The sequence below is a fragment of the Bos indicus genome, chromosome X, assembly GCF_029378745.1.
Source record: "Bos indicus isolate NIAB-ARS_2022 breed Sahiwal x Tharparkar chromosome X, NIAB-ARS_B.indTharparkar_mat_pri_1.0, whole genome shotgun sequence".
Lineage (NCBI taxonomy): Eukaryota > Metazoa > Chordata > Mammalia > Artiodactyla > Bovidae > Bos > Bos indicus.
In genome coordinates, this window is record NC_091789.1 from 150,258,641 (window position 1) to 150,271,499 (window position 12,859).

Genomic DNA, 12,859 nt, shown 5'->3' on the forward strand with positions numbered 1-12,859 from the left:
GAATGCAACCCTCCCCTCTGGTAATCGTTCCGGGGGCCGGAGAAGAATGTGCTTGACGCTTGCCAAAGGAAGCCGAAACCGTGCTCGCGGGTTTTTTCATCCTTTGCATGTCCCTCCCGAGAGCGTGTCCTTGAGTCTCCCGGGGGTCCCGGGAAAGAGAGGGACGGAGGGAAATGTTGGGGTCAGGGCAGGTCTCACTCGCTCGTCCTGGCTCAGGGGTGCGTCTCTTCCTGTGGTTATCATCCCATCGAGAGACTTCACCTAGCATCTCCTGTCCTAGGCTTTGAGGGACTTGGGGACTCATTGTCATTTCACACCAGTAGCTCGTTCGTAAGACAGAACCTATTGGCAGGGAAGCCATGGAGATGCAGACATAGGCAACGGACTTGCGGACCCAGAGGGGGAAGGGGAGGGCAAGATGAATTAGACAGAGAGCCGCGTGCAAACATACATATCACGACATGTAAAACAGGTGGCCAGGGGGCATTTAGGGCTTCCCTGGTGGCTCAGACGATGAAGCATCTGCCTGCAATGCAGGAGACCCGGGTTTGATGCGTTGGTCTTTTTTTTGTTGTTGTTTTTTAAGAGTTGGTTTCTTTTTATTCTGCAATAACTATGCCAACTTTCCTTAATATGGAAGCTGACCAGTCAAGAATCTTAAGCTGACCACTTAAGAATCCAAGTGGACCGTAAAGCTGATATCCGTACTCAAACCTGTAGCTTGCTTTTACTTACAAAACTGTTAGAATTTCTTTTCCTAAAATGTTCACAGCAGAGGTACTCATTTCGCTTCTAGTTACTGCCGGGGTTCCTGGGATTTGTGTGAGCAACGGACCCAGTGGGTATCAGCAACCCAACACGGAGATCTGGAATTGGGATCGAACGTGGCTTATGGCCACGCCTTGCAAAGTGCTGAAAGCTCAACCTAGAACCTTACAGAAAGCTAAAATCATGACTGCCGGAGTGGGTCACATTATAAACCACGGTTCCTACTCCCTCCTCGCCCAACACCAATTAGCCTTCTTGTGAAGACAGTGTAAGAAATGGTTTTCAACCCAAGAGACAGCAATGTAGGCGTCCTAAACAGGGAGGAAACCTCAAGGTCTGGTTTTGACGGGGGAATAGGGAACGAGTCCCAAGTTACACAAGACTCCAAAAACTCGGGAAGAAGCTGACCTGAAAGGGAAGAAGCTACGTAGCTGGTATTTTGTGGTTGTTGCTAAGTTGTATCCAACTCTTTGTGACCCCACGGACCGGAGCCCACCAGGCTCCTCCTCCATCTATGGGATTTCTCCGGGCAAGAATACTGGAGTGGGTTGCCATTTCCTTCTCCAGATACCTGGGCCTTTGACCGTCCCTTTTTCTCATGAAACACGACCCAGGTTTTACTCTGAAATAAGCCCATGTGTAAGATTTCCACTTAGCGTCATGAAGTGTGTGGTTCGTTAAGTCTGTACTTGACCGTATAGGAATAGAGATTATTATACATTCTCATTCTACTTTGGGAAAAGGTACAATTGTTTTTACATGCTGTGTGCTGCGCTAAGTCGCCTCCGTCGCGTCTGACTCTCTGTGACCCTGTGGACTGTAGCCCACCAGGCTCCTCTGTCTGTGGGATTCTCCAGGCAAGGATCCTGGAGTGGGTTGCCATGCCCTCCTCCTCCAGGGGATCTTCCCAACCCAGGGATCAAACCCAGGTCTCATGTCTCCTGCTGCCTGCTTTGGCAGGCGGGTTCTTCAGCAGTACAAGTGAAGTTGCTCAGTCGTGTCCGACTCTTTGCGACCCCATGGACTGCAGCACGCCAGGCTTCCCTGTCCTTCACCCTCTCCCAGAATGTGCTCAAACACGATCTGACCAGCTCAACCTCTGTCGTCCCCTTGTCCTTCTGCCTTCGATCTTTTCCAGCATCAGGGTCTTTTCCAAGCAGTCGACTCTTTGCATCAGGTGGCCAAAGTGTTGCGGCTTCAGCTTCATCATCAGTCCTTCCAAGGAATGGTCAGGGTAGATTTCCTTTAGAATCGACTGGTTTGATTTCCTTGCGGTCCAAGGGACTCTTATGTATTTTGTACAGAATGCAATAAGTTGAGAAATACATCGCAGACACAGGCCAGAATACGAAGCATAGAAAGTAACAGAATTTGTGTATCCATCTTACCAAATTCATCTGGACATCACCTCAGAGGAAACGGTAATGAAAGATGGCACGTTTTGGATCTTAACCTCCAGCATCAAAATCCCTCCATTTATAAAATCTATACACTGCACGCCTAGGAATGAGGTATTTTCTCCAAGAAATGACTCTCTTCATTACCATAACCCGTATATGCATTTGTCCTGATTCTTACAAATACTTTTAAATAGGAAAAACAACTTCTGTTTATACCTGAGAACATTTTTTTTTAAATAATGATTTTAGCAGATATGGATTGCCTAGAATAGCTTATTTATTCACAGTATCGGGAAAGGATTTCAATGGAAATTGCAAAATAGGATTTTGTTCTAAACACAGTATTTGGTGCTTGTGGTATGAAAGCTTCTGTCACTGAAGGTATTTTATGAAAGTTTCAGGGGTAAATTGAACAGCAATCCATTTTGCTATCCTTTTAACGTCTCTGAGAGTCCCTTGGACTGCAAGGAGATCCAACCAATCCATCCTAAAGGAGATCAGTCCTGGGTGTTCATTGGAAGGACTAATGCTGAAGCTGAGTCTCCAAGACTTTGACTACCTGATGCAAAGAGCTGACTCATCTCAAAAGACCCTGATGCTGGGAAAGACTGAAGGCTGGAGGAGAAGGGGACGACAGAGGATGAGATGGTTGGATGGCATCACTGACTCAATGGACCTGAGTTTGTGCAGTCTCTGGGAGCTGGGAGTTTGTGCAGTCTCTGGGAGTTGGTGATGGACAGGGAGGCCTGGCGTGCTGCAGTCCACGGGGTCGCAAAGAGTCGGACACGACTGATCGACTGAACTGAACGGAACACCTCTTCATTTTACTGTTTAATGTTTTTGCAGTCACTCTGTGAGGCAAATAAGCCCATGACAGGCATGCAAAATGTGAAACTTGCTTGAGACTAATGTAAGTCGTCTACCTACAAAGGAATTCCATTCCAAGAGCACGTTCCTAAGTCCACTTCGTAAGTGCAACAGAGTTGCCTGGGTACCCAAAGTAATAGGAGACGGAGGGCAATCTGTGACGTCACTCATTCCTGACTTTGAGGAAGTGTACCTTTGAATCTTTGAAAGTTTGCAACTTGAAAGTTCATCTGTAGGGGACTTACTGTATTTCAGACTTGAGTCTTGGGCTTGGCATTAGAACATAGCTGTCCATCTTCTTCTAGAGAAGACTCTTGAGAGTGCCTTGGACTGCAAGGAGATCCAACCTGTCCGTCCTAAACAAAATCAGTCCTGAATGTTCATGGGAAGGACTGATGCTGAAGCTGAAGCTCCAATACTTTGGCCACCTGATGCAAAGAACTGACTCATTGGAAAAGACCCTGATGCTGGGAAAGATTGAGGGCAGGAGAAGAAGGGGACGACAGAGGATGAGATGATTGGATGGCATCACCGACTCAATGGACATGACTTTGAACAAACTCAGGGAGACAGTGAAGGACAGGGAAGCCTGGCGTGCTGCCGTCCACAGGGTCACAAAGATAGAGTCAGATACGACTTAGCCATTGAACAACAGCAACAATACCTCCCGGATCAGAACATAAGCTCTGTGTGTATTTGAAGGTGATGTAGGAGAAATGACATCTGTGAAAGCTTTGAATTGAAGGCAGTAAACAGCAACTTATTTCCCCACAGTAATAAAAAATAATAATAATACTTCCCAAAAGATAAAAGTTAAAAACTATATGGCAAATCTTTTTTTTTTTTTTTACATGACAGTGATTATCATTGTAGCTTTATCTAGATATCTTCAGTGCTCTTAAAGACATTTATTAAAACCAAAGGAAGCTCTGTTTCCATTCACATGCCCTGAAGGCCGAATTCCTACATGTCCCTGACAAGCAGAGCTTAACACGGGATATTTCTGTAGCTTTTCCGTCATTGGCACAGAGGCCTCCTGACAGGATACCATGCAGGACTAATTGGTGCCCTATATAGCAGGGCAAAGCTCGTTTCCTATCCACACAGGACGTGTGAAAACTGGAACCTCTGAGACTCCGTGTCAGTGAGCAATTTGAGCAGAACACCCGTGGTTCCGTCTTCTCACCCGCTGCAAAGCAGGCTTTAACGTTCCATGAAACACAGAATCGGGTCCTGTGCAGAGACCTGGATGGACCTAGCGTCCGTCACACAGAGTGAAGTCAGCCAGACGGAGAAAAACAAGTACCGTATATTAATGCATATATGTGCAAGCCGAAAAAAAAAACAGGTACCGACGATCTTATTTGCAAAGCAGAAATAGAGACACAGAGAAGAAAGGTATGAGGGGGTGGGATGAATTGGGAGATTGAGACGGAACATATCTACACGATTGATACTCTGTATAAAATAGAAAACTAACCAAAACCTACTGCACAGCCCAGAGAACTCTATACTCACTACTCTGTGGTGACCTAAATGGGAAGGAAATCCAGAAAAGAGAGGATATGGACACGTAGCTGATTCGCTCTGCTGTACAGCGAAAACTGACAGAATGCCCCAAAGCAACCTTGCGTGCATGTGTGCCAAGTCGCCAAGTCAGGACCCACTCTTGGCGACCCTGTGGACTGTAGCCGGCCAGGCTCCTCTGTCCATGGGGATGCTCCAGGCAAGCATACTGGAGTGGGTTGCCATGCCCTCCTCCAGGGGATCTTCCCCCAACCCAGGGATCGAACCTGCCAGACCCATAAGACGTGTCTCTTACATCTCCTGCCTTGGCAGATGGGTTCTTTACCTGCGAAGCCCAAGGCAGTTAGTTATACTCCAGTGAAAATTTTTTTAAAAAAATTAACTTCCATGGACAAAACGGCTCCTTTTTCTAACCTGACACCACCTGGCTTCATCAGTTCCGCGTCACATCCACCCACAGAGAACACCAAAATGTAGCATTGCAGAAACCCATCTAAACTGTGTATGCAAAAAAAAAAAAAAAAATGTTCTCAGTTTTAAGGTAGCAATCTGACCAGGGCTTTTTAAAGATTATGCAGCGGAAATAATATTCCTATTTTGTGAAATGCCATCAAACCATTATGAGTGTTTATTATGTGCTGAAAGCTCCGTTAAACGCTTGGCCTTGGGCTTCCCCGGTGGCTCAGTGGTGAAGAATCCACCTGCCAATGCAGGAGATGTGGGTTTGGTCCCTGGGTGAGGAAGATCCCTTGCAGGAGGCCAGGGCAACCGGCTCCGGTATTCTTGCCAGGAGAATTCCATGGACAGGGGAGCCTGGCAGGCTACAGTCCATGGGGTTGCAAAGGTTTGGTCTGAGCGTGCACACACCCACACACATTTATAGCTACTCCAGGAAGAACTTTTGTTATTATCCCCATTTGAGGAAGATTTAGCCTTGTCATGGCGATTTGAGTTGACAACTACACCATCCATCGGTCCATCACTTGGCGTCCACCATGGATTCCATCTGATGGGTTTGCTTGTTTAGAACAAGAAAGAGCAAGGTCCATACTTGAATGGGGATGAGTGAACGCCCAGCTCCCGTGAGTCTCACGGGGTTCATTGTCTCAGTGCCGTGGGTGATAGCTCTCTGGACACACGTTCCAGATTTGGGGAATGACCCAGGAATTGGTTTCTACCAGGCTGATTCTGGGCTTCCCTTGTGGGCTCAGCCAGTAAAGAATCCTCCTGCAATGCGGGAGACCTGGGTTCCATCCCTGGGTTGGGAAGATCCCCCTGGAGACGGGAAAGGCTACCCACTCCAGTATCCTGGCCTGGAGAATCCCGTGGACTATACAGTCCATGGCTCATCTCTGCCAACACAAACACACTTTCTGGTCTAGCTGAGACTCAGCTACTTCATACTAGTAAGAAAAATTTAGCGAGATGAAACATTTAATAGCACTTCATTAAGATTATACCATCTGAAGCCACTTGGCTTCCGAACACTTAGCTGTTGTCATGACCTCGGGTCTATTTACTGATGAAGAAGAATTAAACCAGGCTGCTTTTTTTTTTTTTTCCCCCCCTCTTCCTGGATTAAAAAGACTGTAAAAGAAACTTTTTATCTAAGAGTTAGACTTGTCAAAAGGCATGTGCATTCATTTACCACGAACAGAATCCAAAAGCTGAATTTTCATCTTCCCCATCCTAATTTTTTTTTTTTTTTCTTTCAAGCTCTTGGCTTGGTCTCACCTATTTTTCCTTTTGGTTCCGAAGGCATGTCCAAAAACCACTCCCAGAAAACAATTTAACGAGTTTTCTCTTCCTAAAGTATTTTCATAATCTATCATGTCAGTGTGCCTTCTTCTTAAATTTATATATTTCCACAAAGGAAAAAAAATATATATATATATATATGATCTTACTGGCACACGAAGTGACACTTATAGTCATGATCGTAATAAAGTACATCTACCCCAAATGCCAGAGGAATGAAGAAAACAGATTCTTGTGTCTCCGGTAACCTTAGAAATGCGTTCAGTTATTTTTATGGCTTCTCTGGGCCAGCCGAGCACGCAAATGGTATTCAGGTTGGGTCGTTAGGATACTAATGTTTTGTGAAGTTTGTAAAAACTCATGCCTGCTACCCCTCAGTTGTCTTGGATGTGTGTGCGTGACAAGTGGTTTCAGTCGTGTCTTAACTCTTTGCGACCCTACGGGCGGTAGCCCGCCAGGCTCTTCTGGATTCTCCAGGCGAGAATGCCGGAGTGGGTTGTCATGCCTGTCACCCTTGTGTAGTCTTTGATTTCATGAACCCCAAATCATCTTTCCCTTGACGTCCCTCAGCTCTTCCTTTTCTGGGGTCACACCTAGGATGCTTTTGAACTGTGGTGTTGTAGAAGACTCTTGAGAGTCCCTTGGACTGCAAGGAGATCCAACCAGTCCATCCTAAAGGAAGTCAGTCCTGAGTGTTCATTGGAAGGACAGATGCTGAAGCTGAAGCTCCAATCCTTTGGCCACCTGATGCAAATAACTGACTCATTTGAAAAGACCTCGATGCTGGGAAAGATAGAAGGCAAGAGAAGAAGGGGACGACAGAGGATGAGATGGTTGGATGGCATCACTGACTCAATGGACGTGAGTTTGGGCAAGCTCCAGGAGCTGGTGATGGGCGAAGCCTGGCATGCTGCAGTTCTTTGGGTCTCAAGGAGTCAGATACAACGTAGCAACTGAAAAATAACAACAAATGGCAAATCAGAAGAGTCTTGGCAAAAGTGACCTGGTAGAGTCACTGATCCTAAATTATAGCCTAAACTAAATCTCAAGGGACTGTTTAATGTTGGCAAGCCACTTAAGCACTCTATCTTTATCATCATATTAAAAATGGAATTAGTTAGCAATGGTATGCACTCGGTGAGCTTCCCTGATAGCTCAGCTGGTAAAGAATCTGCCTGCAATACAGGAGACCCCGGTTCGATTCCTGGGTCGGGAAGATCCCCTGCAGGAGGGAAAGGCTAACCACTCCAGTATTCTAGGGCTTCCCTGGTGGCTCAGCTGGTAAAGAGTCTGCCTGCAGTGTGGGAGACCTGGGTTGGCTCCCTGGGTTGGGAACATCCCCTGCAGGAGGGAAAGGCTACCCACTCCAGTATTCTGGTCTGGATAATTCCATGGACTGTATAGTCCGTGGGGTTGCAAAGAGTCGGACACAAGTGAGCGACTTCAGTTTCATGCACTCAAAACATAGTTACACTTTCTTTTAAGACTGGACTCTTGAATTAGTGGCAATATTTGGGTTAAATTAAGGTTTAAAAAATAAAAGAATTGTCTTCCGAAATGTGGATTGGGTGAGAGGCAAATACACGTATTTCTATGTATACTTCCCTCGCAATAATTTGTTCAACGGCCAGAGAATTCTTTTTTTTCCAGATTTCTTAACCCTGTTAGACAGGAACTCCAAGAAACAGAGCAAGTCCATATGCGTTTTCATTCTTAGGGGATATTATCCTTTTGAAAACCATTACCCGAGCGTGGAGGAAGCAGAATTAATCTCTCCCGGAAAAAACAGGGGTATCTGCCATGAGGCGTTTTTCATCAGTCGCCTGTCTTCTACGGCTGTTCTTCATTTTCTTAGAATTTACTGAGCACTGAAGTGACTTTTACTTCAAGATCATAAAATACAAGACAAAATCGAGACCCCCCCGTTTTCAACAGTTTACAGGCATTTGCACATAAGCTCGTGAAGAAAGTGTCTTTTGGTGAGTGTGAAGAGTTGGACACGACTTAACAACTTAACAACAGTGAGTTCGTTGCCCACCTCAAATCGAGATATATTCTGGAGGGCTGAATGGCCTTGAAGGCTGAATCCAGGAGTAACTCTAAAGATAAAAATAAAATTGCTAACTAGAGACGTTTTATTTATCCCAGCGGATATTTCTACCAATGTGTTTGTGTGTGTGTGTGTATCTGATGTCTGAGTCTGGGAAATTAATGGGGCAACTTTGGGGTGGTCAAATAGTTAAGAATCCATGCTTCTAGGCAGGGGACATAGGTTTGATCTGTGGTTGGAGAACTAAAAGCCCTGTGAGTGTGTGTGTGTGTGTGTGTGTGCACGCGCTCAGTCATGTCTGAATATTTTGTGACCGCATGGACTATAGCCCATCAGGCGCCTCTGTCCATGGGATTCCCCAGGCACGAATGGTGAAGTGGGTTGCCTTGCCCTTCTCCAGGGGATCTTCCCAACCCAGGGATCAAAACTGCATCTCCTGCATTGGCAGGCGGATTCTTCTTTTTACCACTGAACCACCAGGGAAGTCAAGATCCCTTGGTGCAGCCAAAAAAAAATTTTTTTTTAAATAAATGGGTCAAGGATTATAATGTTTATAGAGAAGAAGGTTTCTGTGGGCTGAATTCTGTCGCCTGCAAAATCCTTACGTTGAAGCTCTGACCCTCGGGACCTGAGAACGAAACCGTATTAAGAGATGACAGTCTTCGAAGCGGGGATGAAGGTAAAATGAGGTCACCGGGGTGGGCCCTGATCCCATAGGACTGGGGTCCTTATAAGCAGAGTACCTAGAGTCTCTGCTGCACAGCAAGAGAAACCACAGCAATGGTAAGCCTGCCCACCCCAACTAGAGCATAGCTCCTGCGCGCCGGAACTAGAGAAAAGCCCGCAGCAACGAAGACTCAACACAGGGAAAAAAAAAAATCTTGCATGGAAAGAGATTGGAAATTATCTGTTTAAGGAACAAAAATTTCCCCAGAAAAATAATTGCAATTTGTTGCCAAGGTAAATACAGTTCTTAAAACCTCGAGACGGATAACATCGGCAGGTACTCCTTTTTGCCCTGAATGCATTCGTTCATTGATTTGCATTGATTGAACTCTCATATTAATTAATGTATGGGCACCACCCGCCAAATGTGTTCTTTACTCCCAAAGAGACTGTCGAGAAAAATTCACGATCACGACAAATGGCTGGGAAGCGAACAAAGCTTGTCCCACCTTGAAAGGACGCCCTGTGTGAGCAGGTGATTGATTTTAATGGGTGGTCATGTCAGTGAAAAAGAAAATCCCTCTGTGACAAAGATGAAACCACCGGGCTCTCTCCCATCTTGCAGAGGATTAGAATAGATATTTTGCAGGAGTAGGCTTGCAAGGTTCATGTTGCTGTTGCACCGAAAACAGAAATGAATGAACAGGTCTTTTTCTACACACCAGCCAAACACGCCTGCAAGCGTTAAACAATTTTAGTTATTATTATTATTTTTTTTAGCTAGTCCCAGGTGTCTCAGTGGAAAGAATCCTCCTGCCAATGCAGGAGACCTAAGAGAAAAAGGTTCACTCTCTGGGTCGGGAAGATCCCCTGGAGGAGGACATGGCAACCCACTCCAGTATTCTTGCCTGGAGAATCCCATGGACAGAGGAGCCTGGTGGGCTACAGTCCATGGGGTCACAACGAGTCGGACGTGACTGAGGGACTGAGCAGGCACACACACACACACACACACACACATATATGCAATATTTCATTGTGTATATGTACCACAACTTCTTTATCCATTCATCTGTTAGATCCAAACCAAACACAAAAACACACATTTAACGTTGATGGAATTCCATATGCAAATAGGCGTATACATTCCACCGCCTTTTTTCATCCGCTACGTCTTCCCAGAGTCACCAACACACCGCCATGGAAGCAGTTGAGGCAATGAAACAATACGAACCCATCATTTCAGGATGTAACCAAGAAAGCTATGGTGGATCAAAGTTGTTTTCCTTTTCAAAGAATCTGAAAAGGAATAAAGGGCCATGCAAATGAACTTATGTACGAAATAGAAACGGACGCACAGACTTGGAAAACAAGTTTCTGGCTACCAGAGGCAAAGGAAGGGGAAAAAGTCTTAGTTGCTCGGTCATCTCTGACTCTTTGCCACCCCCTGGACTGGAGCCCACCAGGCTCCTCTGTCCTTCGGATTCTCCAGGCAGGAATACCGGAGTGGGTTGCCATGCCCTCCTCCAGGGGATCTTCCCAACCCAGGGATGAAACCCAGAATTTGCATTGTGGGCAAGTCCTGTACCATCTGAGCCACCAGGGAAAACCAAAAACGAAGGGAGAGAGGGATAAATTAGAAGTTTAATTAGAAGATACACATTACTGTATATAAGATAGATAAACAACATGATCCTACTATATAGCACAGGTAACTATATTCAGTATCTTATAATAACCAGTATGAAAAACAACATGTGTATGTGTGTGTGTGTGTTACTTGCTCAGTCATGTCCAACTCTTTGCAACTCCTGTGGACTGTAGCCCGCCAGGCTCCTCTCTCCATGAGATTCATCAGGTCTCCAGGCAAGAATACTGGAGTGGGTAACTAGTCCGTTCTCTAGAGGAGCTTCCCAGACCCAGGGATCGGACCCATGTCTCCCGCATTGCAGACAGATACATATATCCTTAACTGACTCCCTTTGCTGTACGCCGGAAACTAACGCAATACTATAAATCAACTATTCTTCAATTTAAAAATCTAAAGAAAAAATTATTCCATTCGAGCCGAGAAAGAATGTTCACCGTTCATTAAGTACCTCACCCCAAGTCAGGCATCTTGAACCTGACTCCTGGCAGCTCGAGAAGACGGATCCCAACACGCTCGTCAGCCCCGAGGCATAAACAGAATCGGGCAGTTATTAGCATTCATAGTGCTTGAGACAAGCACAGCGTTGATCCTTTACGCTCCGGATGCCAGTGTTTAGATGAGAAGCAAGAAGGCATTAAAGACAGTGCGTTTCTGTGGGGGGAATAAGGAAGCCCTTCAGACGCAGTCACAAACTGTGGAGTCGGAGCTTCCCAAGTACGTTCTCTGCTCTTGAGAATCATCGCCGGGGGCCACAGGAGCAGCTCCGGAGGGACACAGTTTCCTGTTTAACTTTCTCGTCCAAGACAGGCAGTTCCCGGTAGCGAACTCTTTCAACAGTTCCGAGGCGCAGTCCTTGTATCCATGAGATTCTTGTTTTTGTTATGTGCCTGCTGGATGCCAGATCCAAAGCTACGATGTTGGGCGGGTTACGAAGTGAGCCCGACCAGATTCATTAGAACGTCAGATGAGTCAACTGTGGTAGGTGCTGTGAGGCAAATAAACAGGTTGCTGGGGGACAGAGAGACAGTGGGTTGGTCCGGCCGGTTGGAGATGGATGTCCCACGGAAGACGCAGTACATGCAAAGATCTCCAGCAGAAGGAGGTGAAAGGGGAAGGAGAGACACAGTGACTGGCATGGGAAAAGGGGAGACAGGTTAAAAAGTGAGACCGGGGATGGAGAGAAGGACCACAATTTAGGATCTTATGCATCGAGCCAGCGCCATCATCCCTTGTGAGCCAGCGCCATCATCCATAAGAGCCGTGGCAAGCTCTGAAAAATCTAGGGAGAGAGAGCTTCCTCGTGTAGAAGAGAATTTTGGCCAAGTGACTGCCTCCAAAAGTCACGTTCAAACAGTGACTGCAAGCCATGAAATTAAAAAAAAAACAAAACACTTTCTGCTTGGAAGGAAAGCTATGACCAACCTAGACAGCATATTAAAACTCAGACACATCACTTTGTCGACAAAGGTCCGTCTAGTCAAAGCTATGGTTTCTCCAGTGGTGATGTATGGATGTGAGAGGTGGACCATAAAGAAAGCTGAGCGCGGAAGAACAGATGCTTTCAAACTGTGGGGTTGGAGAAGACTCTTGAGAGTTGTTTGGACAGCAAGGAGATCTTCAGGGTTGATTTCCTTGAGGATGGACTGGTTTGATCTCCTTGCAGTCCAAGGGAGTCTCAAGAGTCTTTTCTCCAACGTCACAGTTTAAAAGCAGCAGTTGCAATCCAACGGACTCTCAAGAGTCTTCTCTGACAGCACAGCTCAGAAGCATCAATTTGTCGCCACTTGGTCTTCTTTACGGGGAAGGTCCTTGCTGCCCCCCAGAATCTGTTCATGGGAAGCAGTTGTTACCCAGAGGAACCTACCGGTGTCAGCAACTCTCGGTTCAGCAGCTGAGCTGCAAATGCGGTTTCCACCCCGAGCCTGCTGACCACGCTCTGGAGAACCTCTCGGCCAGATGCTTCAGGCCATCCATCTGCTCATGTGGCTGGCATGTGGACAGCAGCCAGCCCTCCTGGGGAGGAAAAGGGGCAGACGACCTGGTCCAGGGAGGGGGGGACAAGGAGTCAGCATCCGTCCCTTCCCCCCCAACCCCCCACCACCAGGAAAATCCCAGGAAGGAGCTGAGCGAGATTCGTCTTTCCTAAAAGAACTCAACAAGGATTCGAGCCGT